The sequence below is a fragment of the Mobula hypostoma genome, chromosome 9 (assembly GCF_963921235.1).
Source record: "Mobula hypostoma chromosome 9, sMobHyp1.1, whole genome shotgun sequence".
In the NCBI taxonomy this organism is placed as follows: Eukaryota; Metazoa; Chordata; class Chondrichthyes; order Myliobatiformes; family Myliobatidae; genus Mobula; species Mobula hypostoma.
Genome location: NC_086105.1, coordinates 36378850 through 36399123, shown reverse-complemented (window position 1 = coordinate 36399123; position 20274 = coordinate 36378850). Strand labels below are relative to the sequence as shown.

The 20274-nt window shown below is 39.8% G+C and overlaps 1 protein-coding gene and 1 long non-coding RNA gene across 6 annotated transcripts in view; one reads left to right on the top strand and one right to left on the bottom strand.

Moving 5' to 3' along the window:
• LOC134351645 (uncharacterized) overlaps window positions 1-7625 on the top strand; it is a 45219-nt gene extending 37594 nt beyond the window's left edge. Inside the window, exon 3 of the long non-coding RNA XR_010019222.1 lies at window positions 7588-7625. This is a non-coding gene — a long non-coding RNA (uncharacterized LOC134351645). The remainder of the gene's footprint in view (window positions 1-7587) is intronic.
• The window catches only part of LOC134351641 (craniofacial development protein 2-like), a 225458-nt gene that overhangs the window by 197399 nt on the left and 7785 nt on the right, over window positions 1-20274 (bottom strand). The gene's annotated exons all lie outside the window — the stretch shown is intronic.

Sequence of the window (20274 nt, the reverse complement as noted above, 5' to 3'; positions counted from 1 at the left end):
GCCTCCAACCTGATGGCATGAACATTGACTTCTCTAACTTCTGTTAATGCCCCACCTCCCCTTCATACCCCATCCGTTATTTATCTTTTATTATTATATATATTTTTCTCTCTCTCCTTTTTCTCCCTCTGTCCCTCTCACTATACTCCTTGCCCATCCTCCGGGCTTCTCCCCTCCCCCTTTCTGCCTCCTGTCTGTCCCATGATCCTCTCATACCTGTTTTGCCAATCAACTTTCTAGCTCTTAGCTCCATCCCTCCCCCTCCTGTCTTCTCCTATCATTTCAGATCTCCCCCTCCCCCTCCCACTCCCACTTTCAAATCTCTTACTATCTCTTCTTTCAGTTAGTCCTGACGAAGGGTCTCGGCCCAAAACGTCGACTGTACCTCTTCCTATAGATGCTGCCTGGCCTGCTGCATTCACCAGAAATTTTTATGTGTGTTGCTTTATAATAATCAATACTTAATATTAAAAGCATTCATCCACATGCTCTCTATCAATGGTCTCAATCATAAATTTCTGGATTCTGATTTACAATAGAAATTACGTTTGTAAACATCTCATACCTTAGTTACACCCAGCCCATCTCCCCATGGATGCAGTACAGTGTAACCAAAACTGGGAAGGAGTTATCACAGTATTACAGTTTTACAATAACGTTTGTAATTTTTCTCATCAATGCAAACAGAAAACTTCATGATGGAAATAAATGTCAAAATATCTGAATTTAAAGCAAAGATTGAACCATATCTGAGAACATGCAGGTTTACTTGTTCCTTCACCTCTAATCTAGTTTGACCTGAAGACTGAAACATTATCTATTTCCCACTATAGGAAAGTAATCATCAGTTAAATAAAATAAATGAGAACAACTGAGGACAAAACAGTTCCATTCCAGAGCAGCCTAAAATTTCAAACAACAATCGTTGTTCACAAAGTCACCTAAGTTTCACAGTGACACTATATACTACAATAGCATTGCATTTGACCAATGACAAACCGGGGAATGGGGGTATGTGTGTTCACTATTGGCCAGAAATTTAACCGGACCAGCCACCTAATCACAACTGCAAGAGGTCAAACACTCACCTCTTTCAGAGCTAAAAGTTGAGTTTCAATGCATGCTTTGAAAGGGAGAATAAAACTATACCTGTGTGAATCAATGCAGCATCTAGTGACCATGTGATATATGTCTCAGTGGCCAATGTCTGAATATCTTTCAAGAGGGTGAACCCTCGTAAGACTTCAGGCCGCGAAGGTGTACCTGGCAGAGTACTGAAAACCTGTGCCAAACAACTGGCAGAATATTCAAGAACATATTTAGTCTCACAGCTGCAGTCAAAGGTTCCCATTGGCTTCTAAAGGACATCATGTTGGTCTCTATGAAGAGCAGAGTGAGTTGCCTCAATAACTATAGTCCAGTAACACTCATATCTACTGTGATGAATTGCTTTGAGAGGTTGGTCAAGGCTACAATTAACTCCTACCCAAGCAAAGATCTGGACCAGCTGCAATTTGCCTTCCGCTAGAACAGGTCTACACTGTGGATGCAATCTCACTAGCTCTTCACTCAGCCTTGGATCATCTGGTTAACAGCAGTACCTAAGACAGGCTATTTCTTTATTGATTATAGCTCAGTGATCAATGCCATCATTCTTTCAGTTCTGATAAATAAGCTTCAAAACCTGGGCCTCTGTACCTCCCTCTGGATTCTTGATTTCCTCATCTGAAGACCACAATCAGTGCAGATTGAAATAACATCTCCTCCTTGATTAAAGATGCAAAAGACACAGATGCACCTCAAGAATGTGTGCTTAGCCTGAAGCTCTTCTCTCTTTCTACACTCAGGACTGCGTGGCTAGGCAATCTCTTATGCCGTCTATAAATTCACCATTGACACAATTGTTGCTAGCAGATTCTCAGATGGTGATGAGGAGGCATACAGGAGTGAGATAGATCAGGTGGTTGATTGGTGTCGCAATGGCAATCTTGCACTCAGCATCAGTAAGACCAGGAATTGATTATGGACTTCAGGAAGGGGAAGTAGGGAAAACTCACCAGTTCTCAGTGAGGAGTCCACAGAGGAATCAAGTTCCTGGGTGTCAACATTTCTAAAGATTTAGCCTGGGTCCAACACATTAATGCAATTATGACGTGGCTCTATTTCATTTGGATTTTGAGGAGATTCATCAAAGATTTTAACAAATTTTTCCAGAGATACAGAGGAGACCACTCTGATTGGTTGCATCACCATCTGGTATGGACTCTTCCAAGAGAGGAAAACAACTTCACAGCATTTAACCAATCAAGCCTTAAAGAATCTTAGTTGTCTCCATGAGATTCATTCCTCATAGTTCAAAATTTCACTGAGTATAAGTCAGTTCTTCTCAATCTTTTCTCATATGACAACTCCTCACCTCAGAAGCCATCTTGTGAAACAATCTTGGAGACAGCAAAAGCCCTCCTTAAGTAGGGAGACTAAAAGTAAGGATGTGGTCTAATCGAAGCCCTGTATAGGTACTACAAAATTTCCTCAACCTTATAGTCCTCCACAATTGTCCCCACCCCGCCTTTGCAATAGGGACCAATGTTTTCATTTACTTGTTAAAGATGTGTATTTCTTGTGCAAAGACACTGATTCCCCTTTTTACTATTTAAATAATATTTGCCTTTTTACTCTGTTGCACAGACCTACATTTGCCCTCATGATTCTATATGTAATATTTTTTGCTGACTCTCCAACTGGTCGATATAGCCTTTGCAAAGTTTCTGTGATCTCAGCAAAGATGGATGCTTGATTCTCCTTGTCTTCTTCTGAACTACTGAGTAGCCCAATCATTCGCTTGTTGACAAATTTCTTCATTCTGTAGGTACATATAGTTGGGAAACCTCTCACTTTGCTCATTGAACTTCCCAAAGTGGTTTGGTGGTTATCTTGCCTGATGAATCCTGCTTATCACACCATTATCAGTGTGCACTGAACCATGTGGCTAATCCTCAAGATGTGGTTTTCACTTATTCATTAGACAGTGACAGCTAAGGTGAAAGATTCAATGAAGAATTTATATATACATAAACTTGAGGTGAATTAAGCTAAAGTTGATATCCTTTGAAAGGGAAGGCACTGCTATCTTATTTTAAAGAATTTGGTAAATGGAAGTACGAAGCTGAGGAACGTATATCTGAAATAAACAGATCACGTAAGATTTTCAAAATGAATGACTGCATTTTAAAGACTAACAAAAATAAACAGCATTAACATTTCACAGTCTACACTAATAAACTTGCAAAGCAAATTTGATTAAGATACATTTAAAGGCCAGAAAGCTCACAACTGAAATCTTGTAATAAAAAATATTTGCAGAATGTTCTTGCACTATAAATAGATACTGCAACAAATTGAATACAAAAATTAGGGGCCCCACTCTTTCTTTCTCTTCTTTTACTGATCAACCATTGGTTTGATAGTGATAGCAGGTATTTAGCCATGTAAGTTGTACAACAGACTCTTTTCTTAAACAGCACAGTTCAGAGAGTAGCTCTGGCATATACAATGAGATTTTAAGGCAATTCTTGTTGTTACTCAAACCACAACACAGTGATCTGTTTTAATTTAAGAAGCAATAATCTTTCTAGCAGGAAAGGCTACAGATACCCCCATAGCCTTATCACGATACTCTCAATCCTCTGACTATACACCCACCTACTTTGATTCACAGATTGAGCCAGAGACCCATTCTTTCCTAAAGTCCTACTCATTAAGAGTCTTCCTACCATTGAAGAACCCAGGCATGCTGAAGAAATCCCTTTGCTGCCTGGATGACCAGTGGCAGAGGCAATCCACTGCTGCAAAGGCCAGGAGATTCTAAACTTCCCTGGAGCTCAGCACTGTGGCAAGCGATTGGCATCTGTTGAAATCAATGCTTCAGTGCTAAATGATTACCCTGTTGAGTCAAAAACACGAAAGATTCTGCAGATGCTGGAAATCCAGAGTAACACAAACAAACTGCTGGAGGAACTCAGGAAGCATCTATGGAAAGGAATAAACAGTTGAAGTTTTGGGCCAAGACCCTTCATCAGATAGATGCATCTGATTGCACGACAGATATCTGGATTTTGTATACTGAGCGAATTGAGCAGTATTCTGAAGCAAATGAAATAGTCAATGAAAAAATGATTCATAGATGCAAGAAATTCTGCAGATGCTGAAAATCCAAAGCAACATACACAAATTGCTGGGGGGAACTTGGGTCAGGCAGCATCCATGGAAATAGCAATAATAAGTTTATTTATATAGCACCTTTCATGCATTAAGATGCAAGCTCAAAGTGCTTTACACAGATTGCAAAAATAAATTAATATTGTCATAAAGATACAAGAGAAAATTAAAAATCATGAGTAAAGACAAACATTAAAGAATAAAATGTAATTGAATATACCAAATTATAAAATATAATGAACAACTACAAGCATTAAGTAATCTTATAAGTAAGCCAAATTAAAAATGTAGCGTTTTTTTAAAGAGGTGTTTTGAAATATTCCACAGTACTAGCCGGCTATCTCAGTTGGTAGAGTATTCTAAATTTTTGCTGTATAAGAGGAAAAGGCCACATCGCCATTTCTTATATACTAGGCTCTGGGAATACTAAGCAAACCAGTATTTGTGGATCTAAGATTACAATTTGGGATGTAAGGGAATTGACACTCCAAAACATATTGAGGAGCTGGATTATTCAGAGCCTTATATGCAATTAAGAGTATTTTAAAATTGATCCTAAATGATACAGGCGGTCAGTGTAATGAACAGTCAACAATCCGAGCTGAGATTTTGCAGAGTGTAATAGGTGGAAAAGCATACAGTTTTCTTAGAAGTTTAACTGCTCCAACCAAACCAGCTGAAATGAACTTTGCTGATATGGTGAAAGTAAGGCAGGAACATTTGGAACCAAAATCATTGTTGATTGCAGAACACTTTAGGTTTCATAAGTGGAACCAAAAGGAAGGGGAGTCCATTTCAGCATACGTGACTGAATTGAAGAGATTGTCTGACCACTGCCAGTTCAGTGATGGGCTTTATGATGCACCAAAAGATCATTTAGTTGTGGAATCTTACAAAAAAGGGTTCAAAACTGGCTCCTAACTGAAGTGCAACTCACATTTAAAACAGCAGCTGAAAATAATGTTTCAATGGAAACAGCAGACAGAGGCACAACTGAGCTGCAGTCAGGAATGAAAGTGAGTTTGAACAAAATTGCAACATCTGAACAGGAATCTGCCTATCTGAACAAATAGTGTTAGCATTGTGGCAGGGACTTGCAAACACCGGATCAATGCAGGATTAAAAGTGAAACTTGCAGAAAATGCAACAAACTAGGACACATATGAAAAGCAGGTTGGGCAGACAAAAATAAATGGACTATTTAGGGAGAAAAAGATAAAAAGTCAAGCTGAAATTTCAAAAAGAGCATGCTGTTGATGAAAATTCTGATGATGAGAGTGACACAGGACTGAATAGCCTTGAGATTTACAAAGTGAAAACTAACAATAGACAACCAATATGGCGCACACCAGAAGTGAATGACAAATAAATTAAAATGGAATTGGACACAGGCTCCAATGACTCAAACAAAATGAGTTTGAGTGGCATTTCAAAGATACTGAACTGAAGCCTGCAGATATCCAACTAAGAACTTACACTGGAGAAAAGCTAGCTCCTGTGGGAATGACATTCGTAACAGTGAAATACAACAACCAACAAGCCACAATGGGCTTGTATGTGGCAGAAACAGAAGGGGCAGCATCGTGGGGCTGTGATTGACTGAGACAACTACCACTTGACTGGAGATCTATCTGTGATAAAGTAGCCTGTGAGCTGGATTGTATGGAGGCTGAAGAAATTCTCTCCATGGTTGAGTGGAGCACATGGACAATGCCAGTGGTCCTAGTAGCCTAGAATAATGGGTCTGTCAGGATGTGGTGGATTTAAGGTCACTATCAACCCAGAACTGACAATAGATCAATACCCTCTGCCCAGAATAGAGTTTATCTTTGCAAACCTTTCTGAAGGAAAACACTTCAGCAAAGTGGACGTTGATGAGGCTAACCTACAGAAGGAGATGGAAGAAAAATCCAAAATGTTTCTCACTAGAAACACACACAAAGGGCTTTATTGCTATAATAGGCTTATTTTTGGAGTAACGTCTGCAACTTCACTCTAGCAGAAAGCTATGGACCAAGTGCTGCAAAGTTGCCCAGGCACTCTGTTACCTGGATGACATCATTGTTACTGGTAAGAATGACAAGGAACATCTGAAGATCATGGGCTCAGAGCACGGCACAATGTGTGCATTCTTTAAACTAAGCATCACTTACCTTGGTCATATCATCAACGCACAAGATTGACGCAAGTGTGCTGAGAAAATTCAAGCAGTGATAGATGCCCCAAGGCCAAAGGGCATGTCACAGTTTTGGTCCTTTTTTGGGATTTATCAGTTACTTTAACAGGTTCCTGCTAAGCCTGGCTACTGAGCTCACTCTTTAAACTCATTAATGCAGATTGGGAAGAAATGGCAATGGACAAAGCAGTGTCATGTGGCTTTCAAAATGGTAAATGAAATGGTGACATCAGACACTCACACATTATGATCCACACCATCCAGTAAAGCTTGCCTCATGGTATAGGTGCAGTCATGTCACATGTTATGAATGACGGAAGTGAATACCCCATAACCTTTGCATCACGTTCCCTTACTGCTGCAGAGAAAAATTACACACAGACGGACAGAGAGGCAGTGAGTCTGGTTTGTAGTGTAAAACGTTTCAACCAGTATTTGTATGGGAGAGTTTACCCTTGTTACTGATTATCAACCACGAGCGTCCATTTTCAATCCACAGAAGGGTGTTCCACGAACAACAGCAGCACGAATGCAGAGATGGGCTCCATTTCTTGGAGAGCACAATTACAAGATCGAATTCAAGAGGACAACTAATCATGGAAATGTCGATGGAGCATCTTGGCAAAAGGAGAAAAAAGGTGTCCAGTGATGTCAGAATTACTTCCTGCAGTCTCAAAGTCAACTCCTTCAACTACCACAGAGGAGGTCCCAGAATCTGAGACTTTCCACAGCCAGAAGTCTCACCTGCTAAGCAGAGTGGCGGGCCTTGTCAAGAAAGACATTATCCCACAAGAGTAGGAAAACCTCTTACAGCAATTAGATCTTTGAGCCTGAATGGGACAATTTAATTTATTGTGGGTTACACTGTATGTGAAAGTGCATAAATAGCATAAATCATCACACAACTGCATCATACATACACACCTCACTTAAAGTAATAAAAAAAGTTAGACTTGCATTCCTGGCTCCCTTGTTTTCCGTTCAATTAGTTTTAGGGTTTTGGAGTTGCAAAACACAACAAGTGGCATACATCATAGTGCCCCATGTCATAAATGCACACCCCACTTAAAGTAAAACAAAACTAAAGCATGCATTATCTTCTGGCTATGTGGTTTTCTCTCAATTAGTTTTCTGGTTTGGAGTTACAAAACATAACCCTTTTTTTCTTCCTCTCTCTCTCTCCCTCTTCACAGTTAGGGCAATGGAAATATCAGCGGAATGCTCATCTTGCAGGAGACCTCCAACGTCCCTGATGCAACATCAGTTGCAGCTTCTCACAGACCATATGAAGGAATTGGAGCTGGAGCTAAATAAACTCTGGATCGTTCGGGAGGCTGATGGGTTGATCAACAGGATATACAGAGGGTAGTTACACCAAAGGTGCAGGAAACAGGCCAATGGGTGATGGTCAGGAAGGGGAAAGTTGATTGACAGCCAGTGCAGAGTATACTGTGGTCTATCCCTGCAAAAAGAGGTATACTCTTTCAGATACTGTTGGGGTGGGGATGACCAAGCAGAGCAAAGCCACAGCAGTCAAGTCTATGGCACTGATTCTAGCTCGTGGCTCAGAAGGGAAGGGAGAAGAAGTGCAGTAATAGGGAATCCAATGGTTAGGGGAACAGACAGGAAGTTCTGTGGTTGAGAATGAGATTCCCAGACGACATGTTGCCTTCCGGGTGCCAGGGTCAGGGACATCTCAGATTGCATCCACGGCATTCGTAAGTGGGAGGGTGAGCAGCCAGAAGTCATGATCCATGTCAATGTCAATCACATGGGGAGGAGGGGTGACGAGGTCCTACAAAGTGAATTCAGGGAATTAGTTACAAAGTTAAAGGACAGGATATCCAGGTTGTGATCTCATGATTGCTACCCATGCCATGTGCTAGTGAGGTCAGAAATAGGAAGATAATATGGTCTAACTCATGGCTGTACAGGTAGGACAGTTTGCATTCGAACTTGAGGGGGGAGCTAATATCCGTGTGGAAGGTTTGCTAGAGCTGCACGGGGGAGTTTAAACTGAAGTTGTATGGGTTGAGAACCCAAGCAGATAGTCGAGTAGCTGCGGGGAAAGATGTTTAAGCTTGCACACAAAGTCAGGAATCAAAAGGTTGAGCGTGGTGGGACTAATGTTCTCAGTTGTGTATATTTCAATGCAAGGTGTATTGTAGGCATGGAACTATGACATTGTAGACATTAGTGACAATTGGCTGCAGAGGGGCTCAACGAGGGTGGCATTGCTAGTTCGGGAATATGTCACAGCGAAGTTCAAACAGGACAGGCTGGAGAGCTTGTCTATTGAGACTACATGGGTGGAACTGAGGAATAAGAAAGGAACAACCACATTAATGGGATTAAAATAAAGAGCATCCAATAGTCAGCAGGATTTAGAGAAGCAAATTTGTAGAGAAATCTCAAACTGCTTCAAGAAACACAAGGTTGTGATAGTAGGTGATTTTTGACTCTTCTTTCTTTCTTTTTCAATCTTTTTATTAATTTCATAGAATGAAAACATAACAAAACAAAAATACAAGTAGTAGGAGATACATTGTTACATTTAAAATGAGTAACTGTAAAACCAAATGGTAAAAATTGATGAAGCTCCCAATTGTGTAGAATAATAATGAATAGTATAAAGCAAAAAAAAACTGAAGAACAATCATGAAAAAGAAAAAAAAGAAAAAAAAAACAAACCCCATCCCAAAAAAAGCTAAACTAAACAGAATTAGTCAACTAAACTAAAAGACTTGGGCAATACTAACAACTTGAAAATGGGAAAGAAGAAAACCTTAGTGTCGACAACTCCATTCCTCTCAACCAACAGTACAGAGAGATAAAACAAGTTTGGAAATGGTCAAATTACATCAAATGAAAATGCTGAATGAATGGCCTCCAAATTTTTTCAAATCTAATGGAAGGGTCATAAACCGCACTTCTAATTTTTTCCAAATTCAAACATACCATAGTTTGTGAAAACCAATGAAATACCGTAGGGGGGTTAATCTCTTTCCAATTCAGCAAAATGAATCTTCTAGCCATTAGAGTAAGAAATGCAATCATCCTACGTGCTGAAGAGGTTAGATAATTTGAATCTATCATTGGTAATCCAAGGATAGCAGTAATTGGATGAGGTTGTAAGTCTACATTCAAAACCGTTGAAATAATGTCAAAAATGTCTTTCCAATATTTTTCCAACAAAGGACATGACCAAAACATGTGAGTTAAAGAAGCTATCTCGCAATGACATCTGTCACATATTGGATTAATATAAGAATAATAATGAGATAGTTTATCTTTGGATAAATGAGCCCTGTGCACTACTTTAAACTGTATCAACACATGTTTAGCACATATAGAGGATAAATTAACCAATTGAAGAATTTTTTCCCATTTTTCAATCGGTATAATAATGTTAAGTTCACTTTCCCAGTCAGCTTTAATTTTATTGGAAACATCAGGACATAAATTCATAATTATATATAATTGCTACAACACTTTTCTGAGAGAGATTTAAATCTAAAATTTTTTCCAAAGTGTCCATTGGATATGTGTGTAGAAAACTAGGAGAAATAGTAATTAAAAAGTTTCTAATCTGTAGATATCTAAAAAAGTGAGATCTGGGTAAGTTATTTTTATTAGAAAATTGATCAAAAGACATGAAACAATTATCCAGAAATAAATCATGAAAACGTATTATACCTTTGGTTTTCCAATCAAAGTAAGCTTGATCCATAGTGGAGGGTTGAAAAAGGAAAGTAGCTATAATAGGACTTGCTAAAATAAATTGATTTAACCCAAAAAATCTTCAAAATTGAAACCATATACGTAAAGTATGCTTAACTATTGGATTATTCATTTGTTTATACAATTTGGAAGAAGTAAAAGGAAGCGAAGTTCCTAAAACCGAACCCAAGGAAAACCCTTGTAATGAATTACATTCAAGATTTACCCACTGTGGATTTAAAGATACATCCAAATCTCGTAACCTAAATTTTAAATATCAAATATTAATTGCCCAATAATAAAATCTGAAATTCGGGAGGGCAGATTTTGACTTTTCCACATATTGATTGAGACTCCCATACTGTAAATGGGCTGAATAGGATAGAGTTTGTCAAATGTGTTCAGGAAAGTTTTCTTTATCAATAAATAGAGGTCCCAAACAGAGAGAGTGTGATACCAGATCTCCAATTAGGGACTGAGACAGGGCAGGTGACATAAGTTTGTGTAGGGGAATACTTTGCATCTAGTGAGCATAATGCCATTAGTTTAAATATAATTATGGAAGGGGATAAGTCTGGTCCTCAGGCTGATTGAAGAAAGGGAAACTTTGATGGTATATGAAAGGATCTGACAAGTGTGGATTTGTACAGGTTGTTTTTAGGATAAGGTGTACCTGAAGTAGGAGGCCTTCAAAAGTGAAATTTTGAGAGTAGAGAGTTTTGTATGTTCCTGTCAGAATAAAATTTTATTTTTATTTTAGCGATACGGCACAGCAACCCCACAACCCCGGTTAACCCTAGCCTGATCATGGGGCAATTTACAATGACCAATTAAACTGTGGGGAGGAACTGGAGCAGCTAGGGAGCAGACCCAAGTATAGTTGAACATCCATACAATTAGAAAACTCATTCAGCTCTCTCTCCACATTATTCTCCATAACTTCAACATCCTCCCGCCACCCCACTAGGAATAGGCTTCCCCTTGTCCTCACCTAATACCCCACCAGCCTCCGGGTCCAACATATTATTCTCCGTAACTTCATCTTCTCTTCTCCACATTTGATCATCTTTCCAAAAGTCACCTCTGCCCCCAACCCTTTCCTATCATTTTAAGCTATTGCTACCTTGTGACTGGAATTTCTAAAGCACTTTACCTTCTCACCACTCAAATGAGACCCTTCCAATGCCAGTCCTTTTTCTCTATTCAAAGTTGGGAGTTCCATCATATTTGTCCTCTTCTAGTGTCAGAGAATCAACCTTAATTTGCTTAATCCATCCAATGCTTCCTTCTATCCTCAGGTTTCTTCCTTTATTACTTTTTCAGGCTTCTAGCATCAACCAGCTACTGGATTCTTGCTCCCCATTCACTCTATCACAGTAATTGATTTCTTTCTCAGCAGAAATAACAAAGGGCAAGAAACTGTGGCACAATGGTACATCTGATAGAGCCACTGCCTCACAGCGCCAGAGACTCAAAGCAACAGTGTGATCTTCTATATTTGGTTCACTTTCATCTGGAGAAACTTCTTTGCTCGATTTTCTTTTGATGAAGTTTTCCCTCAAGACTAACTACATTTGTTAATCTAGCCGAGCTTTCTGATGCGTTAAATCCATTTAAATTTGCATTTTCCGGATTGCGCAGGTTTTCCATCTCGTTTTAGGCAAGGATAACTAGTTTAGAGAACCTTGGCTTTTGAGAGATATTGAGACCCTGGTTAAGAAGAAGGTGGTGATGCAGGGCAGGTATAGGCAGGAAGGAACAAGAAGGTACTTGAGGAGTACGAGAAATGCAAGAAAGCATTTAAAATGGAAATCAGGCTAAAAGAAAGCACGAGGGTGCTCTAACAAATAAGGTGGAAAGGGCTTCTACAGATATACTAAGAATAAAAGAAATGTAAGGGACAAAATTGGTCCTCTTGAAGATCAGAAGAAAGCAATGGCGAGCTCGTAAATTGATTTTTTTTTGCATCTGTATTTACTTGGGTGACAGACACAGATTCTATAGAAGCTGAAAGAGATGGGGAGATCTTAAATTGATTTTTTTGCGGGAGCCAGGCACAGAGTCTACAGAAGTGTTGCAAAGCAGCAGTGAGATCATGGACCATATATAGATTACAGAGGAGGAGGTGTTTGCTATCTTGAGGCAGATTTGGATGCATAAATCCCTAGGATCAGTCCTTGTGGGAGGCTAGTGCAGAAACTGCAAGGGTCCTAACAAAGGTATTTAAAATGTCTTTAGCAACGGATGGGGTGCCGGACGATTGGAGGATAGCTAATGTTGTTCCGTTATTTAGGAAAAGCTGTAAAAACAAGCTGCAAAATTATAGCTGGTGAGCCTGATATCAGTAGTGGGCAAGTTATTGGAAAGTATTCTAAGGTACTGGATATATAAGTATTTGAATAGATAGGACTGATCAAGGAAATTACCAGGAAAGTTGATGAAGACAAGGCTGTGGTTGCCATCTATATTTACTTTAGCAAGGCTTTTTACATGGTCCTGCATGGAGATTAGTCAAGAATGTCCAGTAGCTTAGCATTCAGGATGAGATAGTAAACTGGATTAGACATCGCTTTGCAGGAGAAGCCAGAGATGGTTGCCTCTCTGACTGGAGGCCTGTGACTAGTGGTGTGTCACAGGGATCAGTGCTGGATCTGTTGTTGTTTGTCATCTATAGCAACGATCTGGATGATACTGTCATAAACTGGATCAGCAAATTTGTAGATGACACCAAGACTGGGATGTAGTAGGCAGCGAGGAAGGCTATCAAAACTTGCAACAGTTCTAGACCAGCTGGAAAAATGGCAGATGGAATTTAATGCAGCCAAGTGTAAGTTGTTACTCTTTAGGAGAACAAACTGGGGTTGGGTTTGCAAAGTGAGGGATGGGACACTTAGGAGTGCTGTAGAACAAAGGGATCTGGGATAACAGCTTCATAATTCCCTGAAACTGGTGTCACAAGTAGTAGAGAGAACTTCTGGCATATTGTCCTTCATAGATCAAAGTACTGAATACAGGAGGTGGGATGTTTATGTTGAAGTTGTTGGTGAGGCTTAATTTGGAGTATTTTTTGCAGTTTTGGTAACCTACCTACAGGAAAGGTATCGATAAGAAAATTTGCAAGGACGTTGCCAAGTCTTAAGGACCTGAAAAAAGGTTGAATAGGTTAGGATTTCACTCCCGAGAGCATAGGAGAATGAGGGGAGATTTGACAAAGGTATACAAAATTAAGAGGATTAAAGAGAGCATAGATGCATGCAGGCTTTTTCCACTGAGGTTGGGTAAAACTGGAACTGGAGGTCATGGGTTAAGGATGAAAGATGAACCATTTAAGGAGAACATGAGGAGGAACTTCTTCACTTAGCGGGCGGTGTCAGTGTGGAACGAGCTGCCAGTGGAACTGGTGGATCTGGGTTTGATTTCAGCAACTGTGTCCACTTTGATGACAGGGAAAGAGAATGAATATGGTTTCCTTTGAAAGTCAGTTCTGTCCCTAAAACAGTTAATTTTTCAGTCATTAGCTGGAAAAATATACTTTCATGTCATTTTATTTGCATATTTAAGTCAAAAAATGTTTTATTTACTATTGCAGCAATTGTTTAAAGCAATTTATAATTTCACTCAGTAGCAGTTACTAATAAACTAAATGAAACAGAAAATATATCAAAGAATTATCAAGTCTATAGAAAGCTGAATCTACATACAATTGAACACAAATCAATGGATGCATTAATCACAAACAACAGGAATTCTGCAGATGCTGGAAATTCAAGCAACATACATCAAAGTTGCTGGTGAATGCAGCAGGCCAGGCAGCATGATGCAACTTTGATGTATGTTGGATGCATTAATCAACCTGTTTAGTACTCTGGTCATAGAGCACCTTATGTACTATGCCTATTTCTGGTTCAACACACATAAAAAGCAAGAGGAACTCAGCAAGTCAGACAGCATCTATGGAGACCCCTCATTTGGACTGAAAGTAAGGGGTAAGAAGCCAGAATAAGAAGATGAAGGGAGAGGAAGGAGTACACGCTGGCAGTTGATAGGTGAAAGCAGGTGAGGTGGAAGGTGGGTGACTGGGGGAGGAGGGGAAGAAGCAAGGTTGGAGGTGATAGGTGGAAGAGGTAAAGGCCCGAAGAAGGAGGAATTTGATAGCGGAGGATAGTAGACCATGGGAGAAAGGGAAGAGGAGCATCAGAGAGATGTGATGGGCAGGTGAGAAGAGAAGAGGTGACAGGGAGCCAGAATGATAAAAGAGAAAAGGGGTGGGGAGAAATTACTGGAAGTTAGAGAAATCAATACCATCAGGTTGGAGGCTACCCAGATGGAATTCGAGGTGTTGCTCCTGCAACCTGAAAGTAGCCTTTAGTATGACATCAGAAGAGGCCATAACCAACCTTTCAGAATGGTAATGGGAAGTCAAATTGAAATGGGTGGCCACCAGGAAATCCTGCCTTTTGTAGCAGACAGAGCTCAATGATGCAGTTCCCCAGCCTGCGTCCCCAAGTTCAAGAGGCTTCAGTTTTTCTAAAATAGCATTAAATAGCATTTTTTGATAGCTATGGCCAACAAACACAATATCACCCAAGTTGCAAAGTTAGTTTTGTGCTTTTGGGGATTAGGTGTGAGAAGAAGCCATTCAGGAATGTTATAAATATGTATTTGCACTGGTAACACAAAGATTGCTACATATGTTGAAAGTCCCTTTACCTTATTACAATAGGATCACAAACTTATAAAGTGTGGCTGGAGAACTTAGCATTAGCAGATTTGGATGGTTGCAGGGGCAGCAAATTCCTAAGGATCGCAAGAAAGGCAAATCTGCATGAAAAGCTGGCTAATTGCTTACAATAGCACAGAAAAGATACCTGAAAATTGGCAATCCTTTGATGCTGATGGCCTCATGCATCAGTTGCACCAAAGGAGAAAGTTGAAGTCCTTCCTCAAATTAAAGCACTTTTGCCAACGAATGGAGGAAGGTTGTGTACCAAGTTAATGCAGCTGCTTAGCCCTCATATGCAAGGGGTCAGTGATTTGTGTAATTTTATGAAGAAAAGGGGAAGATGACTGGGTTTACATACACTTTTTGTTTGGCCTGTTAATAATGTAAAGTCTAGAATGTGAATTTGGACACTAACTGAAAGATTTCATTTCAAGCATTACAACAACCACTGCTGTTTTTACAAGGGGTTGTTTTGCTTGTCCTTATCTTAAACACCAAAGTCAAAGGAAACGGCAAAATTATTGCCACGTAAAAACTTCCTCTGCTATCATAGTTTTTTGTATAACTACAGACATGGATACAAATGGCAATACTGGAATCCCAACAACCATCAATGAGCACTTCTGAATATGCATTTCAAGCTTTTTTGTTATCAGATGCAAACTGAACACAATATATTTATTCATATTTTATCACTGTGTGATTTTTCTCACAAGGAACCAAATTATCTGATGATAATACAGAGAGCCTTCAAATCGATGCTGCCCTTTATCAATGAGTTTCTCAAATCTGTTTCAATGATGTGTGAACCTGTCTTCATTGACACTAACACATCTATAAATGTGTGGATATATACTGTATATAGACTGTTCTTGAGTGATAAATATCCAACTTATGCACATCCGTATATAAGAACAAGTTTCTACAATATTATTACATTCAGAATTCTCATCAACAGCAGAACTCGCTTCCTCTCACTCTCCACTTTTAGTATATATTCTTTTGAATCAGTCATTCTATGCTTTGATGTCATCCCTTACAACACTATGGAGATATAGTTACCACATTGAGTGTTGTTATGTATTTCTGACTTGCAAACAATATCAGTTTAAAAACGGAACCTGTTTGTTATCCATGGACAGTGGAAAATGTCTCAAGACATGATTCAGAATCATCATGTTTGCATTTATTTACTGACGTAAACCCCACACATACACACACACGCACCAGGGAGACTCAAATAGCCATCTTCACATCTTTGCATGATAAAAAAGAAGCCAGCAATAAGCACATGTAAAAATGGCAAAGTATTAACAGGCAAAAAAATTATCAAGAAAAACTAAAGCAAAAAGTTATATAGAAATGGAAAGGCACAAAGTTATTCAATACATGAAATTCCATACCACTATATGTATGAATATAAATCCTCTGATTGTCAGAATCAGAATTAATATTACTGGCATACATTGTGAAATATGTTGTTGTACAGCAGCAGTACATCGCAATACATAATAAACTACAAATTACAATAGTATATGCTATGTAAAATAAAATAGGTAGTGCAAAAAGAGAAAAAAAAATGAGGTAGTGAACATAGATTCACTGTCCATTCAAAATTCAGAAGGCAGTGGGGAAGAAGCTGTTCCTAAAATGTTGAATGTGTGTCTTCAGGCTCCTGTACCTCCTCCTTAACGGTAGAAATGAGAAGAAGTCATGTCCTGGGTGATTGGGGGCCTTTAATGACAGATGTCAACTTTTGACTCATTATCTTTTGAAGATTTCCTCAGTGCTGGGGAGGGTAGTGTCCATGACAGAGATGGCTCAGCTTGCAACTTTCTGCATTTTTTTCCCAATCCTGTGCAGTGGCTCCTCCATACCAGGTTAAAATGCTCACCATGGTACACCTGTAGAAATTTTTGGGAGTCTTTGGTGACATTCTAAGTCTCCTCAAACTCCTAATGACACCTGCTGTCATGCCTTCTTTGTATTTGTACCAATATGTCGGGGCCAGGATAGATCTTCAGAGATGTTGACACTCAGAAACTCATCCTTTCCGCTGATGAACCCTCGATGAGGACCGTCATGTGTTCTCTCAACTTCCCCTTCCTGAAGTCCATAATCAATTCCTTGGTCTTACTGATGTTGAATGCAAGATTGTTGTGACTCCACTCAACCATCTAATCTATCTCACTCCTATATGCCTCCTCGCCATCATCTCATATTCTGCCAACAGCAAATTTATAGATGGCATTTGAGCTGTGCCTAGCCATACAATTGTGAGTGTAGAGCAAGGGCTCCCAGGAACCATTGCTTAATGGAATTGGTCCATGGCATAAGAAAGGTTGGTAAGCCCTGGTGTAGAGAGAGTAGGACAGAGTGGGCCAAGCAAGCAGCCTTGAGGTGTGCCAATGTTGATTGTCAGCGAGGAGCAGATGTTATTTATGCCCTGCACTTACTGTGGTCTCCTGAGGAAGAGGTCAAATGCAGAGGGAGGTACAGAGGACCAAGTTTGGAACCTGTTGATTAGTACTGAAGGTATGGTAGTGTTAAATGCTGAGCCATAATCAATAAACAGCAACTTGATGTAGGTATTGTTATTGTCCAGGTAATCCAAGGCCAGAGGGATTACATCCACTGTAGACCTATGTAGCATTAGGCAAATTGCAGTGGGTCCAGGTCTTTGCTTAGGCAAGAATTGATTCTGACCATGACCAACCTCCCAGAGGACTTCATTACATTAGAGGAGAGTACAACTGGACGATGGTTATTGAGGCAGCTCACTCTGCTCTTCTTGGACACAGGTATGATTGTCGCCCTTTTCAAGCAGGTGGGAACCTCTGAAGACAGCAGTGAGAGATTAGGGATGTTCTTGAACCCTCCCGCCTGTTGGTTGGCACAGGTTTCCAGTGCTCTACCAGGTACATAATCAGCGCAGAGATCACAGGATCACAAGATGTGGCAGGGATTCACACAGATGTAGTTTTATTCTCCCTTTCAAAACGTACATAAAATACGTTTAGTTCATCTGGGAGTTAGGTTTTACTTTGTGGGAAGTAATGGTCTGTAAACCCTGCCAGACCTGACATGCATCCAGTTCCATCTCTAACTTGAATTGGAATTGTTTTTTGGTATAGTTTTGAATCACTGGTCTTGAATGCCACAGATCTAGCCCTCAGTAGACTATGAATCTCCTGGTTCATCCAGGGCATTTGGCTTGGGTATTCCAGTATGTTCTCAAAGGCACACACTCATCCACACAGGTCTTAGTGAAGTCAGTGATAACTGTGGCATATATATTCAGATTTGAAGATGAATCCCTGAATATTGTCCAATTAACTGATTCAAAGCAGTGCTGTAAGCACCCTCCACCTTCCTTGACCATACCTTCTTGGTGCTATGATCTCTGCTTATTATGTGGGAGCAAAAGTATAGCCACGTGATCAGACTTTCCAAAGTGTGAGCATGGATGGCACAGTAAGCGTTCTTGATGGTAGAATAACAGTGATCAAGTGTGTTGGCTCCTCTGGTTAGTGGTAGTTGTTCAGAGATTTCTTCAGGCTGGCCTGATTGAAATCCCTTGCAGTGATTGGGAAGACATCAGGGTGCGCTGTTTCGTGACTGCTGATCACGGTGCTCAGCTCCTCCAGTGCCTGCTTGATATTGGCCTTAGGCGAATGTATACCACTACCAGGATGATGGTGGAAAACTCCCTTGGCAGATAAAATGGATGGCATTATAGTCAATGCTTCACTTGTTTATATCAATAGCATATGGCATCTTTGCACTTCCACATCTGGGTCATAATTTTAATGCTAAAAAGTAACTGTTAAAAACCTGCATTACCTTAAAGTCAATTTACAATGAATATATTGTTCTTGAGATGTTTCCTCTCATAGAAATACCAATTTTACAGGCTTTCTTCATAATTCCAATTTATCAGAATTACATACAAAATATAATATTTTACTGGCTACAGACTACTCAAGTCACCAAACAGCTCTTTAGATACTCAGCTCAGTCCTGATTGATTGAACAAAAAATTCTTCAGAAAACTGTAACTTGATATCACAAAGGAGTTGAAGTTCTGTCAACCAATTTTCAATGAACATGGCACACAGAATGAAACAACTCAAAACCTCAGAGAAGTAAAATTAAACACAGACAGGGCCCTGATTAATATTCAAAATAGAAATAATTTTGAAGTCATTATTAATGTAGTGAGCAGAGTAGAAATATCTGCTTGTGCTAATAGGGAGAAAAACTTCCAATAATTCAGAGATCCAAAAATGGGAGCGTATTCCTCAGTATGAACCTTCCTCTTTCCATTCTTTCCTAAAAATTATTTCTATACATGCACCATTAGCACTTCTGAGTTTTTTCGCATTCTCATGAGAAGTCACTGATTCGACACAATAAACCAGATTACTTTCAAAGCTTTTTTAATTTTATTAGATGCCTTGATGATTGGAGAATTTGGAAACAGTTGAAATAGATTAAAATGCTTTAATTTGCCTATCGAAGCAACAACAGGTACACAGCTGATGCCTTCTCATTGGCTCTTCACACAACCCTGGAACATCTAGACAGCAAAGATGCATACATCAGGATGCTCTTTATCAATTACAGCTCAGCATTTAATACCAACATCCCCTCAAAATTAATCAGTAAACTCCAAGACATGGGCCTCAATATCCCCTATGTAATTGGATTCTGGATTTCCTGACTTACAGACTCCAGTCAGTTCACATTGACAATAACATCTTCTCCACAATCTGTGTCAGTACAGGTGCACAACAGGGATGTGTGCTTAGCCTTCTGTTCTACTCGCTTTACACCTATAACTGTGTGGCTAGGTACAGCTCCAACACCACATACAAGTTTGCTGATGACAGCATTGCTGCAGGCCGTATCAAAGGTGGTGATGAAACAGCATACAGGAGCGAGATTGAAAATTTAGCTGAGTAGTGTCACAACAACATTTCACTCAATGTCAGCAAGACCAACAGACTGATTGTAGGCTTCAGGAGAGGGAAACCAGAGGTCCACGAGCCAGTACTCATCAGAGGATCAGAGGTGAGAGGGTCAGTAACTTTAAATTCCTGGGTGTCACTATCTCAGAGGACCTGTCCTGGACACATCATATAAATGTAATTGCAAAGAAATTCTACTTCCTTAGGAGTCTGCAGAAAGTCGGCATGTCATCAAAAACCTTGGCAAACCTACAGATGTGTAGTGGAAAGTGTGCTGACTGGCTGTGTTGTGGTCTGGTATGGGAACTCCAATGCCCTTGAGTGGAAAATCCTACAAAAGGCAGTAGATTCAGCCTGTATATCATGGGTAAAGCTCTCCCAACCATTGAGCACATCTACATGAAACGTTGTCATAGAAAAGCAGCATCCACCATCAAAGATCCTCACCACTCAGGTCATGCTCTTTT